This window comes from Peromyscus leucopus, chromosome 14 (assembly GCF_004664715.2).
Source record: "Peromyscus leucopus breed LL Stock chromosome 14, UCI_PerLeu_2.1, whole genome shotgun sequence".
NCBI classification, from domain to species: domain Eukaryota; kingdom Metazoa; phylum Chordata; class Mammalia; order Rodentia; family Cricetidae; genus Peromyscus; species Peromyscus leucopus.
This window is the reverse complement of record NC_051075.1, coordinates 1890396-1902609: the sequence shown is the minus strand read 5'-3', so window position 1 is coordinate 1902609 and position 12214 is coordinate 1890396.

Here is a 12214-nt window from a genome sequence, read left to right as displayed (position 1 = left end):
GTTTCTTGTTCTTGATCATGGTTGAAAGTCATGATAGCAGGAAGCTTGACTCCACATGGGAGATAGGGATCAGATCGAGGCATGAGGACAGGGTTGGGGACAAAGACAAGTATTAAAAACACTGCTAGTGGTCACATTTCTTAGTTTCCAGGACCTCCCAAAATAGTCCCAGCAGCTGGGGCTCAAGCCTTCAGCATATAAGCTTATGGGCACATTTACATTCAATACACAATACCACCTAGCTTTGACTCCTTTTTATTACAGAGATCGCCTCTGTCTAGTTTCTCTCAAACCCTCTAATCTTCAGACCTTTACTGTAGAGCATTTTAAAGTAGTCAGGCTCTTATGCACTATGGAATATTCCTGTACACTGTGTAAACATGTGTCACTGTGATTGGTTTAATAAAGAAGCTGATTAGCCAATAGCTGAACAGAATGAGGTTAGGCAGGAGAGCCAACTGAGAATGCTGGGAAGGAGGAGGGCGCAGTCTGGAGTAGTGAGCAGACACAGAGAGAAGCAAGACAGACGTGTTGTACTGAGAAAAGGTATCAAGTCACAAGGCAAAATGTAGATAAAATATGGGTTAATTGAAAATGTAAGAGTCAGCTAGTAACAAGCCTGAGCTATTGGTCGAGCATTTATTAAGCCTGTGTGTGGTTACTTGGGAGTAGTTTATGGGACAGAAAACTCTGCCTAAAATGCACTAATAGAGAATGTCACATGGCTATGAGGTAGCCAGCCATAACAGACATGTTGTCTGGAACCCTTGTGTTCCCTCTTCAGCTTCTTTTCCCATTTTGCTTAGCAGTTATTTAAAAATTTTACCCTTCTCCTCAAATCCTTACCTCCAAACTTTCCCTTTGTCTCAGATGATGTAGTTGCTATGGTTTAGGTAAAACTTAGGCCATCAAGTAGGAACTCCCTAGCCCATAATAGCTATGAGAGCAGAGGTATACCTTCTGTACAGATCTGTTCCCAGAGGAAAGTGCAGTGCTAGACACATGTTAAAGGGTTAGTAAATATTTACTGAACCAACAGAGATGGCTCTGTGGCACATGGTGCTGTTCACTCAGATCTGAAGTCCCTTTTTATTCCTGTGCTCACTTGTATACACAGCTGCTCTTCTACATTCATATTCTGTTGAACTTAGTTATGATCCTGTGAGTGGCCAAGATGTGTGGGGAACAGGACGAGCTAGTGTGGTTCTCCATCTTTCTTTTCCTTGTGCCACAGAGACTGTGACATTCCAGACAGGGGTTGGTGGAGTTACATAACTCCTGCCGCAGGACCAGCAGAGGGGACATTGGCTAGGCAGTGAGAGAAACAAGCCTTCCTCAGACGCCATTGGGGGGGGGGAGATCTTTAGCCATAGGCTAGTCTCCTCCTTCTTTCACTTTATCACCACCTCTTGTCGCCTCTTGTATTTCAAATGTCCTCCTACAGTGGGCCTCTTTTATAGTTATTTATTTTAACTGGGGGTGGTGTTGACAAGATTTCTTTGTGCAACTGCCCTGGCTGGCCTGGAATTCATAGAAATCCACCTGCCTCTGCCTCAGTCTTTTGAGTGGTAGGATTACAAGCATGAGCCACTACGCCTGTATACCTGAATAGCTATGCGTTTAACCATTAGAGTCCTAAACAATAATGTGAACTTCTGCTCAACAGGTTTTTATTACCACCACCTAAAATAATTTATTATATACTTAATTTCATTTAGTACTATACTAGCAGACATGTAAACAAAGCAATGCAACTAATTTGGCAAGAGATTTAATACTAAATGTACAGATAGTAATTGATCGAAATATTAATAGTCATCACTGATGATAAAGGAGGCCCAAGCTTAACCTGGGTTCAAAGGGAAGGCTGCATCTCAGAAAGGTCTGCACTTAATTAAGCTAGTACTTAACAAACTGCCATGGGTTAGATAAGTGTCCCCAGTGGACTATGAGTTAAAACTCAGCTCCCAGTCCCTGCTCAGGAGATGGCATAACCTTTATGAGATAAGGCTAGTGGGAGGTCTTTAGGACATTGGGAGCGTGGCCTTGAAGAACCCTAGCCTCTCTTACTTCTAGCCATGAGGGCTTCCTCTACCAAACACTGCCTCACCACTGACCCACGAGCCATAGACTAATTGATCATGGATTGAAAATTTCAGAGCTATGAGCCCAAACAAGTTATTCTACTTTTAAAGTTTATTATCTCGGGTATTGTGTTACAGTGGTCAAAAGCTGACTAACACATCTAGTATGCTTAAGAACTCACTGGACCTGTACAAAATGATATAGTGGAATCTATAGTTCCAAGCAACAGATACTTATATGGAGAAAACATATACATATTAGAAACGATTTCCTTCCTATATGACCCCTGCAGATGTTCTGTGGAAGTCACAGCTGGAAACACTGTTCACTTTGCTTCCTAGCAGTTTAGGAGACACAGGCCACACCCCCTCTGTTGAGAAGCACCGTGTCCACAAGGCCCTTCAGAGAAAGCAAGAGATGGAGCAGCCTTCCCTTCCGTGAAGTTGTTCTTCTCACCAGTGCACATTACCTCCAATACAGTGTGTCTTTGGGTTCCACGTTTTGGCTGTCACAAATCCCTTGATGCAATGGCTAAAATAAAATTTAAATTAACTTCTTTCTCTGAGGATAAGCCCTGCTGGGATGATGACATGGTTCGGTAATCTGCACTCTGTCTTCTTGATTTGTCATTCATGATGTGACTTTGGTACTGTGTCCAAAATTGAATGTTATATTAGTTAATTTTCTGTGACAAAACAACATGACCAGAAGCATTTTAATGGAAGAAAAGAATTTATTTTGAATCATAACTGTAAGAGGGCTCAGAATCCGTCATGGAAGGGTAGCTTGTCCATAAGTGGCAGGCCTGGTGATCAGAGCAGGAAGCTGAGAGATCACATCTTTAGCAGAGACTAAACGGGAAGTGGGATGAGACTATAAACATTCACTACCAAAACCCCCAACCCAATTCCTCCAGCAATGCTCTACCTCCTACAGGTTCCACAGCCTCCCCAAACAATGCTACCAACTGGGAACCTTTCTCATGCAAACCACTACACAAGTTCTAAAAATTGCTTCTCAACTTTGCATTAATGTGGTATGTGTGAATAGAATATGGATATAGAAAAACAAACATGGAAAACAGTTCAGTGGTCACTGTAGTCTATGTGGGAAATGGTATGGCTTGGACAAGGTGGTGCATTTGGAAACAGTAAAATGGGGATCAGAGATATTGGTGGAGGTGGAGGTGGTGGAGGAACAGGAAATGTGTGAGGGATGTCTGGAGGGAGGTAATGATTTCAGGCTCTGGCTTTAAATACTGGGTGGTTCCCTTGAGAGAGTTATGGACAACGCTATTGGAGGAGCTAATCAGGAATTCAATTTGTATAATGTAAGCTTGAAGTACCTATTAGACAGTTGTGAGCTACCTATTGGCTTATAGAATTTTAGATTATTATCTGAATTTTGTCATTCCTTGCCTGATGTCTATATTAATAATTAGGAAAAAATCTGTATTCCTTTCATTCTTCAGTCTCACTTCTGAAATTTCATGGTCATTTGTTTTTTCAGCGTCTTTAACATTTGATTTCTCCAGCTCCCTTCTGTCTGTTGCAGACAGCACAGTGGTTCCTCTCTACCCCTACCCACAACCCCATGTTTCTAAAATCACAGGATGCCTTGGGACCTATGCAAGTCTCAAGTCTACACAGGTCAAGCTTTGGGGGATAGATCAATGAACTTCTTTCAGATGAATGTCTATCTGGGGAAATTTGTCTCATGTAACTTTTTTCTTTTGCTATTGTCCATTGATTGAGGAATTATGCATAGAAATAAAAAATATTTTTGAAAATGACAAAACACTGAGTAAATATTAAGTTAAATATGGCATTTATTACTGGTATTTTTCTATGTTGAAAATAGGGTGAGGATGTAGATCAGCTGGTAGGGTGCTTGCCTAGCATGTATAAAGCCCTGAGGTATGATCCCAGCACTATTTAAGTGGTACATAGTGGTGCATGTCTGTAATACCAGAATGTGGGAGGCAGAAACAGGGAGATCAGGAGTTCAAGGTCATCTTTTTTCCAGGGCAGCCAGGGATATAGAAGACCCTGCCCAATAAAAGGATGAGGAGGAGAAGGAAGAAGAAGAAGAAGAAGGAAGAGGAAAAAAACTCAATAAATAATATGTGTGGAAACAAATACAGAAAACAAAGAGAAAAAAAACCTACTCTATGGTTCCTTATGTGAAGATATTTCAAGAGCATCTTATGGTCTTAGAGCCAGTCCTCAGCATGTCAGATTCAGAAACGATTTCATCAGGTCCCTCAAAGTGATCTGGCTATGGAGGACTGAGAATCTCTAAGCGGACAATCAACCGATTAGGTCTTTCTGACAGAAGACATAATAAGTAACAGTGTAAAATAAGCCAGACTTGAGGATGGGATCCTGATATCTGCATAGCGGATTTCTTCCACAACCAGTCTTTAGGTCACAGATTTGATTGGCAGGTACTTACCAATAAGACTTACCTCGTGAGATGTCCTACAAAGATACCTTTGTGAAGCCAAATCTGGGACATCAGTTTTTTGTCCTCCAGAGAAGTTTTTGTCAAGGTTAGCCCCATTGCTCTTCTGGAATCAAAAAAGTCTCCTTCTGCACAAATCAGATAAACACTGATGAATTCCAGAGGTGGTATTTCTATGGGTCACACAAGCTGCAAAGCAATTGGACAGGAAGTTTTGCGTTAAATGACGTTTGAGCATTATCTTCTCAGCACAAGCGTTGGGCAATTTCTTTCTTTCTTTTTTTTTTTTTTTTTCTGGTTTTTCGAGACAGGGTTTCTCTGCGTAGCTTTGGGCCTTTCCTGGGACTCACTTGGTAGTCCAGGCTGGCCTCGAACTCACAGAGATCCGCCTGGCTCCCGAGTGCTGGGATTAAAGGCGTGCGCCACCACCGCCCGGCGTTGGTCAATTTCTTACTGAACCAACACATTTGTTAACTGTCTCTTCAATGTTTTGTGCAAAGATCACGTTGCTTTCTGTTTTCACTCCCAGAAGACAGAAGAATCGGCCAACACTCTCTCATGCCAACAACATTCAAGTTTCAAAAATGGCTTTAACCTTTAAAGTTGTGTGCCAGAACCATTAAATCTACGGAGATTTAATCCACAGCTTTTTCCACAATTAAATTATTCAAACTAATTAGAAAGGAAGCCAGACTTAAAGGAGCAGCCATTAGTGACTTCCCTCTGGACCACACCTCCTAAAGGTCCACGGCCTCAGCATTTCCAATAAGTGGATGGAGCCTCTACTATGAGGGACAAAGCACATCTATCACAGCACCATTCTTACTTCTTATCACACGAATTGCCCAGTACACTGCTTGTCTCCTCAAAGCCAGCAAAGGGCATTTCTATCTAAACTGGTTGCCATCAATGTAATAGAAGAAAATGCATGTGCTCATTGCCATCTACAATCTTCACAACTATTTATTTATTCACTGTGTGTGTGCACGTGTGCTCGTGTGCTTGGGGGTCAGATGACCATTTGAGAGAGTTGATTCTCTCCTTCCACCACGTGGGGCCTTGGGTGGGGCAGCAAGGACCTTTACCTGCTGTGCCGTCCTGATGGCCCCTTGTTCTACTGGTCAGAAGCAAACTCTGGCTCCACCTTCACTAAGTGGCACTGATCATGCAAGGACACTCAGTTTTCTTTCAGTTCCTGGAATATGCCGTGTTCTTATCTAACTTAGGGCACTGACACAATGACTCCTCCCTGCATGCCCCGTGCTTCCCTTCTGCTTTCCCTACTTAATTCCTCCCACTCCTTCAGGAGATTCAGTTCACCACATCTTCAGGGAAGCAGCCTCGGGACTATCAGCCCAAGCTTAATCCAGCTTCAGATGTGACTGTGCTCGCGTGTATCTTTATTCACACCGATTGCTCCAGCCTGCTGTTCGACAGCTGATGAATTTCCTTCTAGAAGCCCCCCTGTGACACAGCATCCCACCACACCTACTGTGGCACTTGGCACAAAGCAAACGCTGAATAAATAATAAGTCAATGATGGTTTTACTGTTTGAGGAAACCTATAGAAGTAAAGAGCAGTATTAATTCCATGTCTCAGTCAGTGAGTATAAAAGGACTCAGAGAAAAAATCAATAAGAATAAAATTTCTAGTGATATAGTTATGAACATTTTAAGAACTAGACCAAAAAGGTATTTGGAATTCTATGCTGGGTCCTCTGTGTTGTCAGATTTAGTTCCCAAAACACAAAATTCTAGGAATAAGCATACAGAAGGTAAAATTCCTAGTATGAGATTCCACATGAAAACTCTGGTTGAGGAGTAGAGGAGAACAGGAAAAGAGCAACAGTCTATTTGTATGAAGAAACATAATACTTTAGACTAAATTGTTAGGTCTCATAAAGCAGATCCTCTTGCTTCCCTTCTTCAAACACTTAGAAAAAAGTATGAAAATAATAAATCATAACAGAAGAAAAAACACCGTGTGTTTGAGCAGACGGAGAACAGAAGGTAGAACATAAACAAGAAAAACTACCTTAGGTACACAAACGACTTCAGAGAGAGTTTACACTTGGTGCTGGAGAACAATGTCTATTAAAGGCTGTGTAGTAAGTCTGCAGCTGGGGTGACTTTGATCTTCTGATCCTCTAGCTTATGTCTCAGCTATGTGTCATGCTGGAGGAGTTTCAGAGCCACCTATTCAGATGAAGTGGAGATCTTGAGTTAGATATGTGCTTTTGTGACATTTGAATGTCTCAAAGGATATAATTTATAACCAGATTGAAAGATTGAGCCAAGTTTAAAAATCATGTAAGAAAATGTGAGCTTGCTTGCTTGTTTCTCTTAAGGAGTTTCCTTTAGTAAATAAAAGATGTTTAGGTGTTTAAGGAGATGCATTTTTGAGGGTTCCAAAGGAGGAGAGAGGTAAACTTAAGATCATACACATCTTGGCCTTAAGCATGGTTCATTTGCTGTTTTAACACTCTTGTTTGTAATCTCTCACAAAAGGAAATATGATCTCCATATCAGCAACTTCAATTTTATCAGTTGCATTGAAATTCTTGATCATCTGCCAGAAAAACACAAAACAGTTTCTCATGGGCAGGGAACTCCTCTTTCTTCCCATGTCTACTCTGCTTCCCTATCAGTTCCCTGTAGTGGGTAGCTGTGCCAGCTTTGACCTGGAAGTACTACCCCTAGTGAGGCTTCTGGGAAGTGCCACGCCTACCTATGATCCACCCCTGGGGCAGGGCTCAGATGGAAGCCCTTAATACCCAAGATCCGGACGCTGGCTCTCTTGGTTCCTTATGACCCTGGATGCTGAATGGTAGGTTCTCTCCAGAGAACCCTGCTGGACTGCACCTCATCTCTTCCAGATCCTGTATCCAACCCCTTCACAAGTTACCCCAAAATAAATCTCCTTTTAAAGTACACTGAGTTGCCTTGTTAATCCCCACAATAGTTCCCATGGTCAGGGAATGCCTCTTTCTTTCCATGTCTCCTCCATTTCCTGATCTCCACGATGGGTCTCTAGCTTCAGACTGGGTTGTAGGAAGACCTACATCCTTAGAATGAAGGAAGGCATGCTCCAAATGTCTTCTCTTTCCTTCAGCAAGCTTGGCTGACTACTGAATTCTCATTTAACAATGATTTCCTATACTGTTGTCTTCCAAAGTCCTGTGCAGCAAGGCAAAGCTCGCTGGCATTCTGATTCTTACTCTTCTGTAAGTAGTCTATCTTTTTGCCCTGAAACTTTTAGGATTTTCTCCTAATCTTCAGAAGAAAGCAAAAGGTCAACAAGAAGGAATAGTAAATGAGAATCATGAAAGGAAAATGCAAGGATGTGAGCCAATAATATGAATGAATAAGGGTTCTTTTTAAAAAGTGAGTTTTACAAAAGCATACTTTTTTATACTAGACATATCTAAAACAAAATGACTCCGAACAATTCAAGGGAAGTTTTGGAAGAGATCCAAGATAAATGCTAATATAAAGAAAGCAAATATGACATTATAAATTTCACATGTGATAAGATTCAAACTGATAAGTCATTGAATATAAAAAGAGAATATTTATAATGATGAAAGAAGCAATCTTTGAAAAAGGAAGAAGAGAGGGGCCAGAGAGGTGGCTCGGCAGTTAAGAGCACTGACTGCTCTTCCAGAGGACACAGGTTCCATTCCCAGTGCCCACATGGCAGCTCACAACTGTCTGTAGCACTAGTTCCAGGGGATCCAGTTACCTCTTCTGGCTGCCGAGGGCACTAGGAACACAAGTGCACAGCAACATGTAGCCAAAACATCTATGCACGTAAAATAAAATAAATTTAAAAAGAAAAAAGAATAGTTAAAAACCTTTCACTTAAAGCACAACATCTAAAGTGTGCAAAAGAAATGTGTAGTTCTGTATACATGTATGGGAGGCTTTTATAGAGAGCTACCAAGGCTGATGGAGCAAGTGAACAGCACTTAGGAATATAGAGAATTCAAATAATAAAGTAAATAGAATTTAAGAATAAATGTAAAGTTTTGACCAATACAATTGGCAAATTTTATCTCACAGATCTACACACACACACACACACACACACACACACACACACACACACACATATGTATATATATATACTTTATTTATAAGTAAGGTCTCTAATCCAGGCTGGCCTCAAATTCCCTGTGTAGTCAAGAATAACCTTCAATTTCTGATCCTCCTGCCTCCACCCACTGACTGCTGGCATAATGGTGTACCGTTTTATTGAGTTTATGAGTTATGCTAGGCAAGCCCTCTGCCAGCTGAGCCACATTACCAGCCCTTAGACCTAATTTTTAAAAAGTGCGTGCACATTGTTTCCAACACCCATGGAATAGCTCCAAAAGGTGAGCAACAAATCAAGGGTAATACCTCAAATTTTAAGAAATTATCAAAATCAGAAATCATATACTCTTGACTCTCTGATTTCAATGAAGTAAAATTAGGAATTAACATGAGAATAAAAATCCAGTGGTTCTACACTATTCTCTCAAAGTGTTCAGAAATTAAAACTAAGATTATAATCTGTTCTCAAATAAACCACAAATGAGAAACACTTCTAAAGCTTAAGCTGACATGGCCAGAGTAGCACTCAGAGTCTGCTGCACCAACTTAAATAATACAGTAAAAGAGTAAGACATGTCACTGGGGTACATGGTTATGATTCCAGCAGTCCAGAGGCAGGAGGATCACTATGTGTTCAAGTCCAGCACAGATTGCAATAGTGAGTCCCAGGCCAGCCTGGTTTTTGGCTGCTTGCTCTGCCTCTTGATCTGTAGTTGACTTTATTTAATCCTCTTTACAATATTCAAGCAGAAAGCTCTTAGACTAAAGGTGTGTGTGTGAGGGCTGAGTCACACCACAACTAGAAACAGGTTTTTCCAGTAAACAACGCAATCTCGGGGTTCACAGTGTGATCAAATACCCCGCAACACCTTCCTTCACCTCTGTAGCCTGGAACCTAGCAGAGCCCACGGCACAAAATAGTGCAGAATCAGAAACAAGTGGACAGAAGTGTTTCTTCCTCCTCGGCAGCCCAGACCGTGGGAAGGAAGGCTGCCGCTGTCCTCGCTGCTCTCTCTGGGGAAGACGTGGGATGTTTAAAATCACGCAGCCACCTTCTTCAGTGTGTTGTCTTAGCAGACATTGTTTTAATAGGCCTAACACTTCTGAAGTTTATCTGTTCAAGATATGTCTCTCTCTAAAATTTTTGTTATGAAACATGAGTTCACTGGAACAAAACAATGTCATGTGTTTTCCCCAACTGGATCACTGACATCATAGAAATATTGCACATCAGGGATCTCCACAAAGTTCAAATGATTCCTCCATCTTGGGAATCCATGTTCTGTGTGTGCTTTATTTTCTAGGAAAAGAACTGTAATGTGGGGGAACAAATAACATATTCCTTTTAATAAATTTGCCTTGTAATGCTTTATTATTTTTACTGTGAGAAATTTTTTTCTCTTCTTTGTTTCTTGTTTGTTTGTGTGAGACAGGGTCTCTCTGTGTAGCCTTGGCTGTCCTCGAACTCTCTATGTAGACCAGGCTGGTCTTGAAATCACAGAAATGCTGGAGCTAACAGACATAAACCAAATGGACCTAACAGATAGCTACAGAATATTCCATCCAAACACAAAAGAATATACCTTCTTCTCAGCACTTCGTGGACTTTTCTCCAAAACTGACCATATACTTGGACACTAAGCAAGTCCCAATAGTTACAAGAAAATTGAAATAGCTCCCTTTATCCTACCAGACCACCATGGACTAAACGTGGACATCATCAACAACAGAAACAACAGAGAACTTAAAAATTCATGGAAACTGAACAATTTTCTAGTGAATGAAAAATGGGTCAAGACAGAAATAAAGAAATAAAGACTTTCTAGAATCCAATGAAAATGAATTCACAACATACCCAAACTATGGGACACAGTGGAAGTGATGCTAAGAGGAAAGTTCATAGCATTAAGTGCTACATAAAAACTTGGAGGGATCTCATACTAGCAACTTAACAGCGTACCTGAAAGCTCTAGAACAAAAAGAAAAGCACACACAAGAGGAGTAAACAGCAAGAAATTATCAAATTGATGGCTGAAATCAATAAAATAGAAGCAAAGAAAACAATACAAAGAATCAATGAACCAAAGAGTTGGTTCTTTGAGACAATCAACAAGATAGACCAACCCTTATCTAAACTAACTAAAAGACAGATCAACAATTGATAAATGGGACCTCATGAAACTGAAAAGCTTCTGTAGGGCAAAGGATACCGTCATTTGGACAAAATGGCAGCCTACAGATAGGAAAGGATTTTTACCAGCCCCACATCAGATAGAGGTGTAATATCAAAGTATATAAAGAACTCAAGAAACTAGACATCAAAAAACAAAATGATCCAATTTAAAATGAAGTACAGATCTAAATACACAATTCTTAATAGAGGAATCTCAAATGACTGAGAAACAAAGAAATGTTCAACAACTTTAGCCATCAGGGAAATGCAAATAAAAATGACTCTGAGATTCCATCTTACACCTGTCAGGATGGTACAAAATGTCAAAAACACAAGGATATGGAATAAGGGAAACACTCCTCCATTGCTGATGGGAATGCAAACTTGTACAGCTGCCAATGAAATCAATATGTCAGTTCCTCAGAATGTTGGTAATTGATCTACCCAGCTATACTACTTTTGGGCAAAGGATTCTCCATGCTACCATAAGGACACTTGCTCAACTATGTTCATAGCAGCTTTAGTCATAATAGCCAGAAACTGGAAACATGCTAGATGTCCCTCAAATGAAGAATGGATAAAGACAATGTGGTATTTTTATACAATGGAGTACTACTCAGCTGTTAAAAACAATGACATCATGAAATTTTCAGCCAAATGGATGCAACTAGAAGAAATAATCCTGAGTGAGGTAACCCAGACCCAAAAAGACACATATGATATGTATTCACTTATAAGTGGATATTAGCTGTTAAGGAAATGATAATCAAGGTACAATCCAGGGCCCTGTGGGGGAAGGAGGCATGGATCTCCTTGGGAGAAATAGAATAGATTCTGTGGTGAACTGGGGCAAGGTGGGGACAGGATTGGAAGGGATCAGATGGGGAGTTGGGGAGAGATTGTATGGGAAGAGACAGCTGGAATTGGGGAGGGCATTTAGGGGGTAGTGTGGAAACCTAAATGCAGTGAAAACTTCCTGGAATCTGTGAGAGTGACTCTAGTGAGGACTTCTAGTAATGGAGGATATGGAGTCTGAACTGACCATCTTCTGCAGTCAGGCAAGGCTTCCAGGGGTGGGGCTGGGTTACATCGGGTTGAATTGTTGGCCAAGGGGGCCTCTAAATCCCATGGGGATCCTTTAGAACCCAGGCTGATGCTAGGACAAAAGTCACTCTCTGAAAACTGTCAGCAGGGCCCCATTGCTAAGGACAAAATCCACATAGCTCATTGAATGTAAAGAGTTTAAGCTAGTGCCTGGAGTCATCACCATTACATTCTAGCCTCTTTGGTGTGGAAAGGTACCCTGTAGGCTATGGAAAGAGAAACTTGGCTACCAACCCAGCCATAAAACCTTCAACCTACCATCTGTTCTGCCTACAAGATGTGCTGGGGTAATGG